This window comes from Pelobates fuscus, chromosome 3 (assembly GCF_036172605.1).
Source record: "Pelobates fuscus isolate aPelFus1 chromosome 3, aPelFus1.pri, whole genome shotgun sequence".
Lineage (NCBI taxonomy): Eukaryota > Metazoa > Chordata > Amphibia > Anura > Pelobatidae > Pelobates > Pelobates fuscus.
Genome location: NC_086319.1, coordinates 365,992,652 through 366,012,067, shown reverse-complemented (window position 1 = coordinate 366,012,067; position 19,416 = coordinate 365,992,652). Strand labels below are relative to the sequence as shown.

The following is a 19,416-nucleotide window of genomic DNA, read 5'->3' as shown; positions in this document are numbered from 1 at the left end:
CTTCCACTGCACCATGATCCAGTTCTGATGCTCACTTCCCCACTGAAGAAACTTTCAGTGGTGGACAGGAAGCATCATGAGCACTCTGACCGATCGGTGGATAAAGCAGGCCATAACGCATCAAACTAATATGCACTTCTGACGCATGTTGTTCTGACGCATTTCTATCATGGCCAGCATTACGTTTATCTGTGTGATCGGACCAGACGGACTAGTCTTTGCTCCCTCCGTGAATCAATGAGCCTTGGGTACCCATAATTCTGATGCCGGGTCACTGGTAGTCCTTGCTTGCTCCTCTTTTGGTAGGTACTAACCACAGAATACCCGTAACACCCCACCCTTGCCATTTTGGAGATGCTCTGACCCAGTAGTATAGCCATCACTATTTGACCTTTGTCAAAGTCACTCAGATCTTTTCATGTGCTAATTTTTCCTGCTTCCAATACTAGAAATTCAAATTCAAGAAATGACTATTTACATGCTGCTCAATATATCCCACCCCTTGACAGGTGCCATTGTAACAATATAATCAATGTTATTGTCAGTGGTTTTAATGTTTGGCTCATGATTGCAAGAACATTTACAGATAAATTGAAAGCAACTACAATTATTGCTGCAGAAACGGTTGGACATAAATCCACAGAGACAGTCATTTAAGAGGAAGCAGCAACAAACAATAGGTAAGAATATCTCTTCATCTCACCAGCAGTTTTGTGTATTTTATAAACATAGAATCTTTATGAAATACTCACATGGACTGTTTTAGGATTGCACAAAAATTCCAATACAGTCAAGTGGTATCATAAGACAAACTAGGGATTGCTTTGTCTCATTTTACTTTGTGTCACTTTACCCCACTCCCTCTAGCATGTAAGCTCATTGAGCAGGGCCCTCAACCCCTCTGTTCCTGTGTGTCCAACTTGTCTGGGTACAACTACATGTCTGTTCGTCCACCCATTGTAAAGCACTGCGGAATTTGACGGGGCTATATAAATATCATAATAATAATAATAATAATGATCAAGCTCTATGGTGACAAAACGTAACATACAGCTGTGCTCTCATTACCAGGTTTTGTCAGTTCTCCCAGCCATCTCAAGCAATGGTTGTAGGAATCAAGCTGCTTCTTGCAAGACTTAGTCTCTGGAGGATTTTCTGCATCGGCGAAAGTACATCGCTGACATGGCTACTGGTGGGTGAAGTGCAAGGAGCTGAAGAAACAAGACGGAGGCGTCCAAAAAAGGGCTTACTACCCTGAGTGAATCTGTCCAGCAACTATGATCACTACACACCAATCTATCCACCCGAGTGGACCAGCTGTATGAGAGGGGAAGACAGCACAACATTAAAATCCGTGGGGTTGCGGACTCGCTCCCACCGGAAGAAATTCCCCACTTCATAAGGCGCTCAGTCGCAACCATACTACCTACGAAATTCGCCAAACAATTTGCTTTTGACGGGGCATACCGCATCACAAAATCCACACAAGCCCCCACGCAGCTCCTAGGGTCCTAATCCTCTGCTGTCACGGATAAACAAAGACAGAACAGTAGTAAAAGGGAAAACCCTGCTCTCCTTTGAATCACACAGAATCACCTTCTTCCAAGACCTCAGCAGGCCCACGTAAGTCTATGACGCACATAACCGGGGCACTACAAAACGCAGGACTTTCTTATCATTGGACTTACCCAAGATCCATCACCGTAGTCCAAGAGGGGAAACCCCTGCGGACAACGAGTCCCACAGACTAGCCTTCCTCTAGGCACTGGGCATGCCTGACGCAACTCCCTCGACAAGTACCAGCCATCACAGGGATGTTTCTGCGATCACTCCCTTTGTACCTGGGCGAGAACGAGACTCTCCGACTTAAATATTGCTGAGCATATCTAAGCCACCAAATGTTTCAGTTCTACTTTATACTATTATGCCAAGGTTATTTTTGTACAGATGATTGAGTTTACATGTTGTTGTTTCACACGGCCACCTTAAGGTGGACGGATGACTTAGTGCTGCAATATAACCTAAACCCACCCCTTTGAGATAGCTTTCAATGTGCGTAATGTTACAGGGTATCATAAAAATATAACCCCCCCCTGCCCCCATTGCCTCATAGGTTAGTGGTCTGCACACCACCTAGGAGAAACACTAATACCATAGATACATAGTCTTACCGACTAGCTGTTTAACCCCTTAAGGACACATGACATGTGTGACATGTCATGATTCCCTTTTATTCCAGAAGTTTGGTCCTTAAGGGGTTAACCGCCTGAGACGGCCGACACCTCGACTACGTACTCCCTGCTCCTGGGCATCAGTAGCCTATAAATAGTATTTTTTAGTAAAAATTGGGTAATTATACTAGACACGATTGTTTGCAAATCGTGAATATGCATGTCCAATGTTATACAATGAAACTACTACTTTGTCATGAATCGCCTGCCAAAAAAAAGGAAAAAAAAAAAAAAAGATGGAAGCGCCCAAGGGAACAGCTTCCTGTAAATGTGGTTACTTTTATCTGCATCCTGGGGCCTCTGCACCTCAAGTGGGGATGTCACCTTAAGGGGTCTTTGCAAAATATGGCACCTTAATCTATACATTTATTGGTGATTTGGTACGTTGTATAGATAGTATTTTTAAATCTCACTGTGTACAGATCATCTAAAAACAACTTCATATTATCCACCAGAGCTTGAACATTCTCTACAAGTAACTATTTCTAACTGTCCAGTTTTTTAAAATTGTTTGATAATACATAGCCAGAGCTATATAAACAAGCTTTACAGCTTAATAAAAGTACGAAAGCCTGTTTCATTTTCTCAGGGCACCACCGCATTCAAGGTTATGCATTATAGATTCCTGTAAAAGCTTTATTATATACTCTAACAAATTAGAACTAGTAAATCATTATACATAGACTAAACATGTCAATAATATAATTCATCATTGACAGTTATTAAAGGGTTACTCCAACCACCATGACCACTTCAGTGATTTGAAGTAGTCATGGTGGTAGGAGATAGTATATGCAACGATTCAATTTGAAACACTGTTCATCCAGAATATTTTTTATTTATATGCTGGGGGCTAGTTGCACCCTCACCATCATGTCCCAGAACTCCGGACTGTCCATGTCAATTCTGTGCATATTTTATGTCTGTTGTCAGCACTTCTCTATGATTCCAGGTGAGCCAAATGATTTTATTTGCAGTTTCTACTGCAAACAGAGGGGGGCCTTCTCCATAGTGCCCAACAAGGCATTTTATACCCAAAAGGTGCCCCCCCCCCCCAATAATTATTTAATGAAACTTTAATAGTTGTAATATAGTTTTGTATCCATTGTTGAGATAACAAATGTGTGTGTAGAACGTGTGTGTGTGGCTCAGTCTCTATCTATCTATCCATCCATCTATCTATCCATCCATCCATCTATTCATCATCCTGTCTATCATTTGATCCATCTAGTTACACACACACACACACACACACACACACACACACACACACACATACACATATATAGTGACAACTTTTTCAACTAGCAAATTGCTTAGGTCTCAGGCTTCTCCAGTTCATCCATATCTTTCACTGGGAGAGTTATTCATTTCCCATAAACCACTGCACAGTAACACGCACTTAGGGGTAAATTAAATATGATGTCTCCTGCTACGCACCTGAGTGCTTACCATTGATTTTTTTTTTAAATGAATGAGAAACAAACATTGATCTGAAATCATGAAAAAAATAATGAAGAATTAAGTAAACCCCAAGATGATTAATTTTGTATGTAAGCTTTGTTAGCGTTCTGTCACAATATGTGACTGTAGCATTATTTTTAAGACACTACCACTTTAAAATATTCATAAAGGTACCTCCATTACAATTAGTATCTGATATAACCTAAATATTAAATTCATATAGTTTCACTGTTTAACAAATAGTTTCATGTCAACAGCTGATGGCACTTTGGGAATTAAACTAGGTCCACTTAATCTACTGATACAAGTTTTACTAAGCCAGTAAGCACTCTAAAACAGCATTATGATGTCAACCCAGGTAAACAAAAATGGATCAATAATATGGTCAAATACCTTGCTTACGGGTATTTGAATAACTCTGATGGCTTACTAAAGGTTTCTAAAGATAGCAACAAAATGTAAAACAAATGTCTCTATTTAAACATACTGCCCACATGATGTACCTACAGCTAAATTATCTCGTTGTAAAATACAGGGATTTGCAAAGTGTTACAGAACCTGCGTTAATTTCGCTATTGTTCTGTACTGCAGTTTTAGCCAATTTGCTGAGATTTAGAGAAAACCGAACATAGCCAATGCAGTGAAATATATATTGTTTTTTCAGGGTGTAAATTACGACTCCTTGGACCGGTGGGGGTCATCCCAGTCCCCACTGACGGACAGAACCACTCACACTTGGAAACGGCGGTTTTCGCGGAGCTGCCTCCATTTGCACAGGAAGTCAAGATGGCTGCTGAGAGAAAGCCAACTGCTCTCCATGACTCCACGCATTGGGCCTTATAGGAAGACTGGGTCTCCCAGGCCTATCTCTGCATGACATAAATAAAGAATGTAAAAAATAAATAAAAAGACTGTAAGTTGGGTTATGTGGACAAAATTTTGCAACACCATGAAGGAGGTGAATAATAAATTAACAATCCGTTATTTAGAGTTTTGTTTTTTCTTCTGCTTAAAATACAGAAAAACACTGGGCACGCACTGTATTGTAGTGTTTTATACTAAATAACATGGTGTGGGGGCCTGAAGAATGGCCATTTTTAGTGATGTGTTTTAATTTTGAAGTGATCTCTAATGAGCAAAAATGTCTTCCTAATGGGTGTTATCTCCCACAAGGCTGGACTCTGACAGAAAATAGACCCAGTCATCAAAGCTGTGGTCATCAAAATAATATTGACTTCAATCAATATACTGCAAAAACTGGTTATGTTGTGTAACCATTTTCACAGATCATATGGCAGATACACTTTCCTGCTGTGAGATAGATATGCAGAATGCTAGAATACTCTGTGGAAAAACATACTAATAACAAAATGCTGAGTGGAAGTAAAGGCTGATTATGTAAAGTGCGCTGTGTGAATATATAAACATAAAAAGATATCTCCATGATGTGCATGAATGTACACTCATAGCATATACGTTTCTGTTTCATACACAGAACCCCCAATCCTGAGCCATAGACACTAATTTCATATCAGTAGTCCCCAATTTAATGCCACCTCCACATGCTAATTCTCTGCTTCCCTCACATGATTCATTTCAGATGGTCATTTCTTGCCCCTTTTATTCCTAGTCTCCCACCAATAATTTAATTCCCAATATCTTTCCTGCTTTGCACTTTCACCCCTGCCACTTAACAGGGGCCATTTCTAGAATCATAAGGGCGGAAGCTCATTAGAATGCAGCCCACTAATGTCATCCCCTCGAATGAATTATTATATTTAAAGGAACACTCTAAGCATTATAACCCTAAAGAGCGCTGCAATGGCTATGGTGCCAAGATGGACTGGCATCCCCAATCTAAGTAGCCGATCTGTTTTAGAACAGTTTGATTTCTTTCCAGGTGTCCCCTGGGCACCACTCCCCATCTCTCTGCTGATGAATGCCCTCAGCTAGTGAGCTAATCCTTGCACTGCCAGGTTTAGCTCAGGCAGAGAGATTCTGTCTTACCTGGAGGCTTACCACGGAGTGGCACCAAGCAGACCCCAGGTAAGGAGTCAAACGGAATGATTTGACTGCTTATATTGAGGGTGCGGCGGCTGGGCACTCCGGGCATCATAACCACTAAAGTGCACTGGTTACGGTGCTTACAGTATTTCTTTCTAGGTACTATATATAAAGTTAACCCCTAACACTCGGCCTCTCTTAAACCGAACCCTATCCTTATGCACCATCCTAACCTAACCTCAGGCCCAGATTCGTCATGAAGCCACCAAGACCATGGCCTTGAGACGGCAGGTGATACAGGGGTGACACTGTTTGAATGGAATGTGTGGTCTCGGGGGTATATCTGAAGGTGGCACCCACAACCACACATGCACCGTTGCATTTAGCAAGGGCATTGTTATGGAGGAGGGAGGATGGAATGCAGTTTATAATTTGATATTATTTGTTGGTAGCACAGTGTAATCACTGAGCATACTAACCAGTACAGAAGACCCAGCCAGGATATGACATCACCATAACTATGCGCAGCTTCCTGTCACAGGGCTCTACCTGTCAAATGCACAACATGTGCAGTATTTGTATTTGAAATGCAGAGACATTGATTGTGTGTGTAATACAGGTGAGAGTGTATATGTTTATGTGTATATATATATAATATGTGTATGTTTATCTATATTGTGTAAGAAAGTGTAGGCGCTCGTCCAAGTATTAGTGCAAGTTAAAATTAAAAACACGCAACTCAGTCAGCCCCACTAATCACATTTAGTAAACCCCCATACTCATCACACTCAGCCGCCATGCACAAAGCACTATGCCTCACCACACACAACCACCATCACCACTCAGTCAACCCCACACACCACACTTAACCGTACACACTTAGAGGCGCTCTGTGATAGACCCATGCACTATGCGCATGTGGGTGTGGATCTCTGTAATAGCATTAAAAGGTGTGCATTATTGCTAATTGTATGGTCAATGAGTTCTACGATGCAATCCAATACTCTGCACATTACTGTGAACCTCTATTGCTTTGGAACTCTGCAATATACTCAAACATGTTGCTAGGAGTTTTAAATTGATCAACTTATTAAAATACAGCAGGCAGGATTTTGTTTCCCTTCAACTTTTCAATTTCTTTTGTATGGTTATCCTGAATACCTTGTCAACAAATACTGTATATATGTGTGTGTTTACATACGAATTTAGTAAAACTGACCTTGGGGCAGCAGAAAGGGTGAATCCGTCCCTGCCTAACCTTGTCCTGTGCTAACCAAAAACACTCCCCTAATCCTAAAGCCACATTTATTTTTTAACATTAAATAATCTAATAGCTCAGACATTCACATAGATGTATATGCTCAGACACCCACACACAAATAAATAATTCAAGACATGTGATTTTAAATAGTTTCAAATACAATATTATAATTCAAGGATAAATCACTATTCCCAAAAGATTTGCTTCTTTTCACATGCGTACCTGATCCAAATGATAACGCATACATTTTATTTTTCTATTGCACAGCATTGATAGCATACAGATACTCCTCCCTGTAAATGTAGCTTTCCTCTGAAATGTTTAAAAATCCTACATTTCGCTCTGGATGGTTTATTTATGTATTCCTAGTAAATTAATATGACCTAAACGGTGCAATATATGTCAATTTGTGGATTTTGTACATTTACAGGAATTGTTTAGGTATTACCTAAATGTATGTTCAAGAAAAGATATGAAGTGTTGATGTCATCAGAGAAAAGCAGAATTTAAGCAATTAATGCTGAAACTTGGGATTTAAGGCATTACTGTGACGGTCATCCTATCAGGATGACATCTAGCGCAGGACTCCCAGACAACACCTATTAAAAATAACTATAATCACTTATGTGTCTCTTTCACACTGTGCCTTTGCCCTACCGGACATTGTGGAGCTAAATCGGTTAACCCACTACCATCAGGGACAAGTAAGAGTTCAGGCATAGTGCGCCAAGCTGGGAGCTACCCAGAAACCACATGGAACTGTGTATTGGATTGCTAAGTGCTGCAATCCAGTTAAACGTGGGTATCAGTCGGTCCCAGGACCATCAAACAGGGTGCTATTTGGATGGGGAATCGAGGAGGTATCTAAGAATACTAAGAACTCGAGGGAGCTCCCTGTCTCAGAACTACAAGAAGCCAGCATATATGACCGGAACTTCCCATCCAACAGCTTTGAACTCAGCACCGGATCGGAAAAGAGTTGTGAAGCGGTTGTTTCCCCTAATGATTGCTCGGACCAGACAGTTTACCCCTCACGTTGAGAACGTTCCAGGAAACGCACTGTTTGGGGATAACCTGGGGCAAAATTAATTAATTCGGGGATACTGTTGTAAGGTGCCCTGGTGACTGGTAGTCAATAAAATGATCTGATTGTGATGTCCCAGACACACAATGTATTGTGTGCTGTGATCACCCCCTGTTAGGGACAGGTTTATATACACTGGCCTGTTATCGAATAAAGATGTTCATGCGTTTATCCTACATCAAGCCTCGGGTGATGATTGGGCACACTACTATAATCACTCTAAACCTTCTGTAGCAGGGAAAGAGAATATTTTGCGGAGATACTCCGTCACAATTACAAAAACAAATCCTGTAAATTTCCAAATCTCAAAAATTGTAAAATTATATATTGTAAATGTTATGTAAATACACAGACACTCCCAATCACACATACACACACACACACACACACACACCAGCATTCGTGCACACACTTGCACACTTCCATGTACACACCGTTCCACACTCCCTACCACATGCACACACATAGTTTCACACTTATAGCTACGCACAGAGTTCAAGCTGAACACAAACATACACAAACACACTCCCTGTCACACACACACATTTTACTACATTAAGTAAATCTGGAAATAAATTAGTAATCTAACTCAATTTAGGTAAGCAGGAAACTGGAAACAGGAAGTAGGGTGGCCATTCTCTTTCCTAATACAGCAGTAGAATGGGATTCCCCTGTGTTCCCATTGCACTTGAAACCTGCCCTATTGTCCATCTTATTCCTCTTCATTCCAGCCATTCTATGACCCCGGCCACTCGTGCCATCCCATCCCTGACCATAATCATGCACATTCCGTCAGATCAGGAACAATAGGTTTTTATTGTACACTCAATGCCAGAGTTGCAAATGCAGCAGTTTTATAGCGGTAAAGGAAAACGGCATAGTGGGTTGATTTAATTAATCAAAACGTTGGCTGATTCAGTAAGCAGAGGTAGGCTAATCTCAGATAGACTCATACTTGCTCTTTGACAATGCTGTATACACCAATATTGTCTGCTTGGATGAATTCACTGCAAAGAATAAAAAAAAAACTGAAAATTGACAGCTTCTCTCTAACTAAATGATGTACCTGACATTTATTTTATTATATACTTGGTGCCAGCTTTATAGAAGATGAGAAATGCACTTGTTGGTTTTTTTTTACAATTTACCCACTTTATTTGTAGGTAAAGCACACACACAAATATTAAGCAAACATCAAAATATAAACAATAACAGCTTAAGGTTTGATTTCAAGTAAAGCTTAAAGGTCAATTATTTTTCATACAAAGGAAAAGAACCACCATCTGTTTACTTGAAAAATTAAAATGTAATTATTCCATTCTGCACATGGTGATAAACTTAGAATGTAAGCCTTTCAAAAGATTCCTGATTCGGGGGGGCTCCCATAATTGTGTTGGGCTCCCATAATTGTTTCAGCATTTCTCGACTGGGTGAAATTCCAACACAATCAATATGAATTTTTCTTAAAGATAGAATCTTTATAAAATATTCATATTGACTGTGTTGGTATTTCTTTTTTGGGGATGGAGGAGGGGAGGGAGAGGTAACAGTGTCACTTTACAGGAAGTGTTTAGAAAAGTTACGTACGTCACATGCAGGGAGGTGTGGCTAGGGCTGTTTTAACAAAGTGATTTAACTCATAAATGGCAGATAATTGAGCAGTGAGCTTGCAAGGAAATAATCTTTACACCAAAACTGCTTCATTAAGCTAAAATTGTTTTGGTGCGTATAGTGTCCATTTAAATGCATTATTCTCTGTGTGAGGCCATTGACAGGTCATTCTGCTAAGTCAGAGGGACAGAAGCATGCAGGTCCATTTGGCTATGAATCTGGTCACCACAACCTCTCTGATGTATAATATGTCAGCAGTGAAATGCATTGTGTCAATGGCACACCTTCACTCCCTTTCAGAAACACTTGCACCCATCCCACATGATTCAAGATCTTGGGAGGTATGAAAAGCTAAGGGGAATATGATATTTTCTGGGCAGAATGTGCTTTAAGATGTGAAAGGGGCATTGCTTAGCAGTTAGTTATTTTACTTACCAGCTCAAAGCATGTCCACAGTACTGTGAAGGCACACTATCATTCACAACGCATTCCAGAAGGGAGCATGCATGAACAGTAACATTGCATGATAATGATGATCTCAAACATGCCTTATTTAGATATTCCCTCTAATATTCCATTATAATCAGCACTGTCCCACCATATCTAGGACACTTCGGAGGTACGCTTTATCTTATCAATATACCCTAGTAACAGTAGGCTTCAACTTGATTCTATTGTTTATTAAAACTTAACTGCTATTCTCGTGTGAAACTGAGAGAATTACAAGAACAAACTGGTCGTTGAAGAGATGGACTATGGCAATCTTTGTGGACCCAGATGCCTCAGTATCCTTTTCCCTTATCTGTAATCTTGTAGCTGCCCATGATGTTTGTTGTGTATGAGTGTATAACAGACATCATCAGTAACAAAATTTGCAGTAATGAGTAAACTGCTGCAAATTGATAATGTTTAAGACATTAGTTTTTGTAAATAAAATCATTTCATCTTGTTCTAAGTGACTTTTTCAATTACATCAATTAATGGATATGAACAGGTCATGAAGTCATTAGAAAAATGTTCCAAAATAATATTTGTCCCTAGCCACACCTCAAGTCACACCTGCTAATATAACATTGGCAGACACTAAATGGCCATTATCATCCAATTCCCATCTGAACAATATGATTCAGTATATTTCGTTTTATTTTTCGGTTGCAGATGCTGTATCGTGCCTATTGTCCTGTGGTTAGTATGGACTTGACAAAATAACAGTTGCTAATGAAAAACAGTGGATGTAAAAAGGCAGTTTGCTTGTATTTTTTAATGTTGCAACCTTCAGTAATGCTGTACATGTGTTAATAACATCCACCGTAAACACAATAGAACACAGCTGGAGTAGGTCGACCAGGATTGGTTACCTACCAGTAAAGATCAGAATTCTGCTGTCTTGTTTATCTTGTGCTTTTAGAAATATTCCTTTTATCTAACTTTGTGATATGCACTGGAGACTCTGGTGGCTATGATGACTGAATTTCGGATCTCTCAAGCAATTTTTAATTTTAATGGTTCAAAGAATGTCAGGCAAAATGGTTGGCCCTCACGCATGTTCGCTTCATCAAACCTGGTCCTCTTTAGAAAAAAGTTTGGACACCCCTGGGCTAGGACAACCCTCTGCTTCCTTCATTGAAAGGGTAGGTGTAGACCACTGTGCCACTGACTTACAGGAATTGCATTGCTGGAGTTTACTTTGCAGGGTTTTGCTGGTGTTGGAAACACAGACCAGTGTTAATTTTGTCGACTAACAATTTTAGTCAAATTTTAGTTGGCTAAAATTTTCCAGATTTAGTTGACTACAACTAGACTAAAACTAAAACAATTCAGATTACTAAAATACGACTATAATTAAAATGGCTTTTTTAGTCAAAAGACTATGACTAAAACTAAATTTAAATTTGCCACCAAAGTTAACACTGCACAGAGGAGCTCTGGAAGAGGCAAAATAGACAGACCAGGGCTTGGGAGAGAGACACCTAGAGGGGTTGGGGAAAGGACAAAAGAGACAGACCAGGGCTTGGGAGAGAGACACCTAGAGGGGCTGGGGAAAGGATAAATGAGACAGACCAGGGCTTGGGAGAGAGACACCTAGAGGGGCTGGGAGGACACAAAGAGACACAGAGGGGCTGGGGAAGGGGCAAAAGAGACAGATATAGGCTTTAACTAAACCTATTAGATTTTAGTTGTATCGACTAAAATATTCGTGGAGATTTAGTCGACTAAAACTAGACTAAAACTAAAACAATTCATGTGACTCAAATACAACTAAAACTAAAATGGATTTATAGTCACAAGACTATGACTAAAGCTAAATTGAAATTTGCCGCCAAAATTAACAGAAAAAATTTAACCATCTAAGATAAAAATCACTGTTGCTAAAGCTTCTTTATCAATGACAAGATCACACCACCGGGACAAATTTGCAGTCATTTCTATAGGACATACTTTAGCAACACAATACATGCATACCTCCAAACATCTCAAATGGACAAAGAGGGACACTTCCCTTTTAGGAGTATGAGTGGGGGTATGGCAAGGAGGCAGGGCTTTTCTGAGAAATGTACTAATTACAATTTATGCAACTAAAATGTATTTTAGAACAAGAACCATTTACACAGACAATTTCTAAACACATTCATTGTAGATTAAAGACACATTACTGTGAGTGTTATTGTTGTGGAGCTCTGTTATACAGAGGTATGTAAATATCTCTTTAGGTCCCACGTTTTACATTCAAATGGTACAGATATGAATTATCACTGTATTTTACATTATCTGCAGGAAATTATATTATTATATAATGATTATCTTACCTGTCAGGATGAAGGCCACACACAGAGCAATGTCAGTCTCTGATAATTCCAAATGAAGAGCTGTATCCACATGCCTATAAAAATCAAAGGATCAATATGGTAAATATGATGAAAAGACACACTTCATGCAGTCTGTTTCATCCAAAGCAGATGCTCTGCAGGACACAGAAATAGCATCAATAATAAACACAATGTGTAGGTCTCTCCTAATCAGACACTTTAAAAATGGATGTTTACATACCCGGGCAAGAATCAGAGATGGGAATTAGGAAACATAGCAAGGCTGTCTTAATAGTAATGGGGCACAGGGCCGACTTTCCTCTTGGATACATGATAAAGTTGATGCACATTGCTAAAGCAGATTACAAGCTGTTTAAGTATTCTGCCAGGTCTTTGACACTAGTCAGAATGTATAAGGAGCAGTTGTAGACCATAGAAGCTGTTAAATATTGAAAACAAAGCTCGTTTGGATCACAGACTGCGAGTGAATCTGATTGTGTGCCTCTTTACATTAGGTTAACACATTGTGTAAGATTCTACAGTACACAACATGCATTGAATTAAAATCATATTAAAGGCTGATTAAGTTGACCTAAATCCACTGGGGACCATATTACCAAAGATTAACTTCAAAGGCTACAAACGTACACACACACATACATTCACTCTCTTCCCAGCTATTAATTCAGATGTATTTCTAATACAAGAGATCATCTATTAATTTCATCAATATTCATACAAATTAGTGAAAGACAGCATACAATCTTAGAAGAAAATGAAACTCTTGCACTACCAGCAGATAAAAGAATGAATTTTATAATTTCACTATTAAAATCGATAAAGTCAACACTTAAAGGAGTATTAAACTATTTTCCTTGTAGATAGCAGATATTTATTTTTTAACTTTGTTCTTGGTCTGTAACCACTATATATTAACTAGGTATCTTAAATAGAATCTTGGGAAAAGTCAGTCTTAGGTATAGGCATCCCGAGAAAGAATGTTTCCTCAATTCTCCCAAAACTCCTAGCTGCACATGCAAATGAGCACAGGCATATATCATCTTTCAGACGTCACTCGACATCTCCCATCCAATAATCAGTGAGCACAATTTCACCCCTTAGACTAATATAAGGTGGCCTCACTATCTTGACTAACAGCCTGAATATGCCAGTCGGGAACTTCTGTTTGGAGAAAAGCTATTTGTTTCATTCAGAGCCTAGATCATCTAGTAAGCTAAATTTGAGAAGAAAGACTGGTAGTATGTGACAGCTCACAGTATATAAATTATGCCTCATTGCTGTCTTCGTCGGTTGGCCAAGTTGTCTGAATCAGGCTCTTGCATGTTCTCCACAAGCCTGTGAGGGCATGTCCATGCACCAGCATTCAGAAGGGCAGAAAAGTTTGACTACTGGATGTTGTGTATGTGATACAAAAGAGAATGCTGGGTACAATGTGACAGATACAACAGGTATCCAGCGTTGCAACGGAGATCTGAAAAAAGATTCCGCCTCAAAAAAAGACCTCCACCGTTTCAACTAAACAGAAGATTAGGCTTCACCACAGTAGGAAAATGACCTGAGCGATAAAGAGTTTTTCACAAGGTCAATCCAAAAAGGGCTTACACAGTCAAACAGATTTTCTTAACAGAATTATGTAGCTCCCATTGGGAAGTAGGATAACTGTCTGCTTCGAGAGACAATGAGTCTGGAAACAAAATGAATTTTCAGCATTCGGCAGTCTATGCGAGAGAAAAGCACACCTTAAACTCAATAAAACGCGAGAGATTGGTAACAGAACTTGCTAACATTCTGACGATATCTCCAGTGCTAACCCCTACGGTTTCCATTCAATGAGCCTCATTTTCATTCTGTTATGTAGGCTCTCTCAAATAGAACACAGTAAATCTTTAGTAAATCTACCATTTAGCCTAATTGCAGCAGTGACATCGAACACAATGCCACTTCAGCTTATATTATAATTTTGGAGCACTTTCTTTTGGTATCATTTCCCTGTAATTTAATTCCCTTTTTGTGTGTGTTTCTGTTGTCGTTAATTGCATACACAAATAGACACGAGCAAGAAGGAAGTGGAGATACAAATGACAACTTAGTGCATTGTATAGTCCAATAAGGGTGGTATTTTGTACTTCTATTGTAAGAAGATTTTTATTGATGCATTTTTCCTGTATAAGTATCGCAGACCATCATCCAAAATCGCAGCACATAATCATACTCAGTTAAGTCATTATTTGAGCAGTGCATGATACAAACAGCCTGCAGGGGGAACTCTACAGCGAAAGCAGCCTTAGGACAATCTTAGTGTACAGAAACGTTTATGCCACATTACGTAATGAAGTCAAAAGATGGACTATGGCAATCTTTGTGGAGACATCCAAAGTTATGGAAGGCATCCACGCTATTGGCCATGGTGAATTTCTAATACCAATTGCGTAAACTTAACTTCAAGATTTTCTGCAAGAAAGAAAAACAGAGAAACGATACTAAACTCTGTACACAGATGTCTAGTATTCAAATAAAACAAAAAATAAATCAATAAATGTACTTATTTTAAACTACGAACAGGAAACACAATATAGACCCGGTGGAAAAATACCTAAGGGAATACTATATTGTCAGGAATACAAATACCCCTTTTCTATTGGGAGACCCTAACTCACTTGAGGTGCTCACCGTGCATGCGCATTAGGTTCCGCCGTCAGATAATGTAGGAGAAGCTGGAGACATTGGCGATGGGTGAGTAAATAAAGTTTTTTTAACCCTTTACCTTTAAGGGTGCGGGGGGACCGCAAGGGGGGGGGGGACCAGGTGCCATTATAGTGTTAGGAATACAACTTTGTAACACTATAGAAAACCCTTTACCCTACCAAGAAAGCATATGAATAAAATATGAAGGATACAAATATATCGGAGTCACTGGAAAGTGAATTGCACACGTCCAAGTCACCAATGAGTTTGGAAGCAATGCAGAAATATGTTTCCAGAGCTGGTACACCAATAAAACATCAACATCTCGAAGGGCGTGGCTAAGCGATTGAACTGCATGGACGCACGGTCTCAGAGCTCCGAGACACAGCAAGATATTTACAAACTTTTCCCGCAGTATAGCCGAACCGAGACAACAGGAGAGGCAGGCGGTAGACCCACTCCACAATATGGTTTCGAAAAAACAAGAAGATAAAGTCCGACAGACCCCGATTAAGCCACGACATTGGTGTGCTCCTAAGGCAGGCTCAACAGGCCGGCGGGCCCAAAATGGCCGACATGCCTGAGGCCTACTCAGACCTGTCTGAAGAACTGTCCCTGGAGGACGACGAGGACGAAATGCCGACTAGATCAGCACCAGCAGTTAAACCGGTCAGCCCAGCCAAGGAGCCGGTAACGACAGTGGTGCTGAAAAGCCTGCTGGCGGAACTACAACATAATATCTTGGCGGACGTGGCAAACCTACGTGCAGACCTCCAGGGCCTGATGGGCCGGATCGGAGCCGTAGAAGCATCCACAGAGGAGCATACACAACAAATTGCCTCCATGCAGCAAACGATACGGGGGCTTCAGAAACAGAACGCAGCGTTCGATAATAGATTGGCGATACTGGAAGATATGCGGCGCAAAAATAATTAAAAAATCAGAGGCATCCCAGAGGCTATACCTACAGAGGAGCTACCACATATGATGAGGCGCCTTATGGTAGCATTGTTATCTCCACGACATGCCAAAGCTATGAGTATAGAGGACTGTTTCCGCATACCAAAAGCACCGAAAGCTCCAGCAGCAGCTCCGAGGGATCTGATAGTCCGCTTCCGCAGTGGCAGGGACAAGGCGGCTATGCTCATGGCCCTCAAGGACCGGGACTCTTACAATTTTGAAGGAACGCACCTCGCCTTTTATCCAGACCTCTCGGGAGGGACACTGGCGTGGCGGAGATCCCTCAGACCAGTTACCTCCATCCTCAGGCAGAAGAGCATTCAGTACAAGTGGCGGCTGTCACGAACACTATTAATAATGCACGGAGAAACCCAGCACACAGTCCACGACCTCACTGAGGCTCAGGCTCTACTGCACACAATGGGACTTTCTATGGACTCACTGCCACCAGACGGATCCCAAAGGCCCAATCCTGCACCTCAACGCTGGGACCCGGCGAACGTGACGGCATTTGTACCACGGAAGACTCCTCCGGCCGGAGCCGCAACGGTCACCACTTGAACCCCTGAACTCTTGCCTCTATTACGGGGTACTCATCACTCGAAGCTGCTCTAAGTTACCCTAGGCTACTATAAGTTATGTTTTATGTTTTATAAGTTTTCTGAGCACTTACACACGTTAGGCTTCACCCTGGATGCAGAAACATAAGCACACGTAAAGCGACCCTCTGATCGCACACCGCCCCCCCTATACCCGACTGACTCGCACTAACGAGTGACACAAGCAGCCCCTTAACCAGGCGCCAACCTCCTGGCCCCTGCGGTAGCCCAAGCGGGACCAGCAAACTCTGGCAGTTGACACTTAGCAGACTAGTACCTGGAAGGTACCATATCTTCCGTGCACACCCACATCTGTGGCTCTCAGGCAAGAGCTTAGTTGTCCCGACATCACCCTCACACAGAGAGCTCGTGGGTGGCATAATTCCCTACAACTGCCACATAACATCAGCAGCATACCCGACCCATTAGTCACCCAATATGACCGTCACTATATTGCATATACCCTGCTTGACATAACGATGTCTCACTTATCCTTTTAACCCCTTAAGGACACATGACATGTGTGACATGTCATGATTCCCTTTTATTCCAGAAGTTTGGTCCTTAAGGGGTTAAACAAAAAAATGTGCATAATTACTGTTAGCCACGTTGAAACTGTATATTAATGTTTTGCCCTGGACTGCTATTGTGGCACCAAGGGCCCATTTGTTATTAACCGCACAGCAAAAATAAAGAATTAAAAAAAAAAAAAACATCAACATCTCAAGTTCACACCAATACATCAATATAAACGGAACTTCCATAACGTTCTAAGAACAGAGCGAATCTGATAAAACAAATAAAAAAATACTTGTTCTTGTCGTTATTGGATACATTGACCCAAACATTTACTGTCTTTGTAGGAAAAAGTAAGTAAATCTCTGGAATAATTGGCTCTATTAAAGGGGTAATTTGAGTCAATGAGATGACAATCAGTTGTTAGTTGAAATGGCCTTCACAATAAAACAATGATAAACTACGGATGTCATCATCAGAGTTTACTTTTCACAAAGCAGGTTTGTTAATTGAATCGTGTTCCAATAAAAAGAGGCTTCTGAAGATCTCAACTTTTTTTATTTTTGTACGGTTTTGAAGGAGACAAGGCAGATTCAAAATATTCATCTGTTCCCCAATACATGCACTCCCTAGTGCGGTGTTCTCCCCACGTCCAAAGACCAAGACCAGGGTATTTTAGTCCAGGTTTGCAAATTACATTACAGTTGCCAACACAGCATGTCCGTTCACATTACTACAGAAAGCAGGTAGAGGATGTACCTCGTTCCTGCGACCCTTGTCTTCTAATGTAAGCAAGTCAAGAGGTCTTTGGTTCCTGCTACACAGCTCCCTATAGCTCCTCTCCCTACATCCCTTATCACTATCAATACATGTGAACAGCAGGGAAATGATTATGAGAATTCACTAAAGTAATGTGTGAGTGAATGTATATGTTAATCTATGTACGGTATGTATACATGTGAGTGTAACTAAGTATTTATGTAAGGCTAATTATAAATGTATGTATGTGGTTGGCTGGTTACTCTTGTGAATTTGTAGCTAATTAGTTGTGTTTGTTTGTGACTTGGTATGTAAGAGTATTGCTTGTTAGTTATGACAATAGCGGGTTTGGCTGATGTCAGTGAGTGTGGTTAATTAGCAATTTGTGTGGCTCCCGTATATGAGATAAATCATGCCTAATTAGACATGTTTAAGACTCAAGCTAATTAAAATGTATGTCACTATTTAGGTATGTGAATGTACTTTATATATATATATATATATATATATACACACACATCATGTGTATTACACATGTAATTCATTTCACACACAAACAAAAGTCATGGAAACATGCATTTACTCAGTAGACACAATGCTTCTAAACGCTCTAAAACACAGAGTAGTTGGGGAGTCTGTTCCTCTCCTCCTCTCCTGATGTATCAAGGGAGAGGGTTCGAAACAAGGACAGTGACTGCTCAACAATCTAACTCCAAATGAATGCATTGTTCACAACACCAGAAAGTACTTAAATGTATCGCCACCTATTCACCCTAATATTTGTTATGTGTTTTCTAAACAAACTAGTTCCTTTCCTCCTAACCCCATGTGGATTTCTGTGGGTGGGTAAAATGCACAGCCACTGCAGAGCTTTTGGGTTTAGAGTTGAATCTAAATACAGCAGGTTGCAGTTACACCTCCTGTTCTGAACCTAGCCTGACATGGTAAAGCGAGGCATCTCATTATAACACATTATTTACTAATTTGCTCTCATTTGAAATCTTGTCTCTTGCGTGATGTGTGTATAATGTGTAAACATTCAAACATTTAGGAAATAGACAGACAGATAGAGGGATAGACAGACAGACATATCAGAATTCACGTATTATCTTCCACAGCAGGGCTCGACAAAGCCCAGGTAATAGGTTGCCATGGCGCCTAGGAATTTCGCCTTGGTGCCTGGGATATGCGAGCACCTCACCCTCGAGGCGGAGGACAGCAAGCTGGCAGGTCATGGAGGCAGCAGCATGCTAGGGGGTAGTGGAGGTGGTGGCATGTGGGGGGGTTGTGGAGGCGGCCAGCTGGCAGCGCAAATAGAAAGAGGATGGCGAGGGTGATATCATGTCTCTGCTCTGATGTCATAATCTGGCCCCTGTCTTCCTAAGCGGCACGCAGGGGATCAGAGCAGAGACAT

The 19,416-nt window shown here is 40.7% G+C and overlaps 1 protein-coding gene across 6 annotated transcripts in view; it reads right to left on the bottom strand.

The window, feature by feature from the left end:
• The window catches only part of LINGO1 (leucine rich repeat and Ig domain containing 1), a 451,779-nt gene that overhangs the window by 373,546 nt on the left and 58,817 nt on the right, over window positions 1-19,416 (bottom strand). For all 6 annotated transcript variants that reach the window (XM_063449330.1, XM_063449331.1, XM_063449333.1 and 3 more), the window contains one exon: window positions 12,463-12,536. The gene's annotated coding sequence lies outside the window, so the exon portion shown is untranslated. The remainder of the gene's footprint in view (window positions 1-12,462; window positions 12,537-19,416) is intronic.